Source organism: Platichthys flesus, chromosome 19, assembly GCF_949316205.1.
Source record: "Platichthys flesus chromosome 19, fPlaFle2.1, whole genome shotgun sequence".
Taxonomy (NCBI): domain Eukaryota; kingdom Metazoa; phylum Chordata; class Actinopteri; order Pleuronectiformes; family Pleuronectidae; genus Platichthys; species Platichthys flesus.
The window spans coordinates 7792680-7795303 of record NC_084963.1 but is presented as its reverse complement, the minus strand read 5'-3'; positions in this window follow the sequence as shown (position 1 = coordinate 7795303).

Genomic DNA, 2624 nt, shown 5'->3' with positions numbered 1-2624 from the left:
ACAACATAGAGTGCATTAAAAGGGAAATCATTTGGAAGATTTTGCTTTATCGTTTGAGTTCGGTCACCTTCCATTACCAACCCAGTTATCCCAGAGGGCCAGGCTTGTGCTGCAGCTCGTGAAGTGTTAAGTCTGATATGAAGCTGAGAGACAATGCTCAGCCTTTGTGGTGAAATCTTGAAATCAATTGTAATACTAACAGGCAACCATGTGACAGTACAAAAAAAAAGGCGGCGGGGGTGGCTTGCTGCTTTAGTTTTTGCAAATGGGAAAGGGAATCTGACTTGAATTATAATAGTCTGAATGTAACCACATGAAGGCATGGATAACACGATTGTAGGTTGACACTTTTGAAATAGATTTGGACTTGAAAGAAGCAAAGCCTTAAACAATTCATCACGCAAGCAAGTATCAGGTCACATCCAAATGATTGTATGGGCGTAATGCTGCAGTAAATGTTACCAGTCGTCTTGACTGTGGCATCAGTTGTTACAGATCATTAAAAACATTCTAATCACATTATTCTAGAAGTTTTTGAAAACCTTTCAGAGGAAATCTAGTGGGTAAATATTAAAATGAAATTATCATCCCTTATGATTATGAGGAATTTGGCTGCTTTGTGTTCAGCCGATCAGATCTTTGCAGACGGAGACTGAAATTTGTTATTCAGATACATCAAAACATCCATCTGTCATCTATAGCTCTAATCCCTGCGACACTAGGTGAGAGGTGCCAGTGTGTCACAGAGCCAACGTATAAAGATGAACGGCTGTGACTCAGGTAGAGCGCGAGGTCAACGAACCAGGAGGTCGGCGGTTTGATACCGGTCTCCCTTTACACATGCCAAAGTGTCCTTGACCACTGTTCCAACAGAGTACAACTGCTGTTTGATGTGAAAAAGTTCTGCACAGATGCACTGTATGAATCTGTGCACTGAATGGAAAAACTGTGGTTAAATCGCTTTGACTTGACATTAAGACGAGAAAATCCCTGTATAAATAGACACAGATACGGGAAGAACATTTGAACGCCACACAGAAAGACTCCTGGCGGAACTGAGCTTCGGACCGGGTGACTGCGCTAACCACTACTTTGACATCAAAGCAATCTGCATGTTTCGATCCCACCTGGACGTTCATCTCCTTCGCGACGTTGTCAGGTCGACGTCACACATTTGACCACCGAATGTTAAATATCAACTACAGCGATTGAGCCTGAGTAGAAACACTGACCTAATTTAGAGCTGAGACGACTGAACGTGAGGTTTTCTTAGGTTTCGAAAGTTCTATTGAATGTCTGATCGATTTTCAACTGGATAGAAACTGGAACATTGTGGGCTCTTGGTGGCAGGTATCAGTTCTCTGCACCTGACATACAGTGGTTTACTGCACTGTTGTATCTAGTTCCTGCTTTTTTTTTTGGAGAAGTTCAGACAACGGAATCGAGAGATGATACTCATCTGCAGTATTAAATGGCAGCGAAAGAGGAGGGAACTGTGTGTTGAGATTCAGTTTCTGTTACAGGGAATTAAACATAAACATTAAGGCTGAGGGAGAAAGCCACAGGGAGAAAGCACACCACCTGCCTGTCGGATTAGAAGGCCCAGATGAAAGGTCAGGGAGAGGAGAAGTTGTTCACCCCCACCAGATGTGCACTTGCACTGGTCAATAGCCAATTAATTATCTCACAGTTCACGACACCAGGCTCGGTGTCCAGGCAATTACATAACACTACACACCCTGAGCAACCCGATCTGGGGGATTTTACTGCTGGACAGTGTGTGTTTATGTTTGATTGTGCTTGGAGGAAAAGGGAGGAGTCTCTTTACACACTGGTGGCGTCCAAAATGACCATGCAGTAATTCACGTCATGCCCCATTATGTTTTTCCGTGTGTTCACGCATGTGTTCTCTGGAGCCGCAGTCAAGCAAAACACATTCTCCGTTTTCCTCCCTCGCCTTCTTTTTCTGTTGTTTTCCCAGAGATTAACAAGAAGTGGAAGAAACACATAAAGAGAACCACCCATTCACACCCCATGGCACGCTGCCTCATTTGCCCCAGCCTCTATCAATTCTTGGTTATAGCCAATAGCAATAAAGGAAGTGGTCCCACTGTCACAGAAACAGTTGGCACGGAAACAGCACATTACACCATCGTCCAATCCCCCTCCCATTCCTTTGTCGTCATGTCTCCCCTCCCTTTCCTCTCCTCTGCTCGCCGGTCCCCTCCTCCTCTTCACTCTCTCCCTATCTTGTATGTTTTTTCAGTCATCAATGAAATCACAACCAATCCTGCTGCTGGCCTGTCAGCAAGCATATAAAACCAAAGAAACAGATCCCTTCACTGTATCGCCTCCATTCTAGCCAGCAGGGCTCAGATTCCTTAATGGCCAATGTATATTTTATCATTCCAGCATTAAATAAATATACGCTGGATGCTGTAGCCAACCCATCAAAGCCTGTTTTCCCTCTCTCCCTCTCTCTCTGTTACTCTCATGATTTAATCCTGACCATTTTCCCCTTCGCTCGCTATCCCTGCTGACTCCTCCCTCCATTTCTGTCCTGCACTCCCTAGCTCTGCCTCTCTGTCTCTGGCACACTCGAACACACGCACACATATATACAC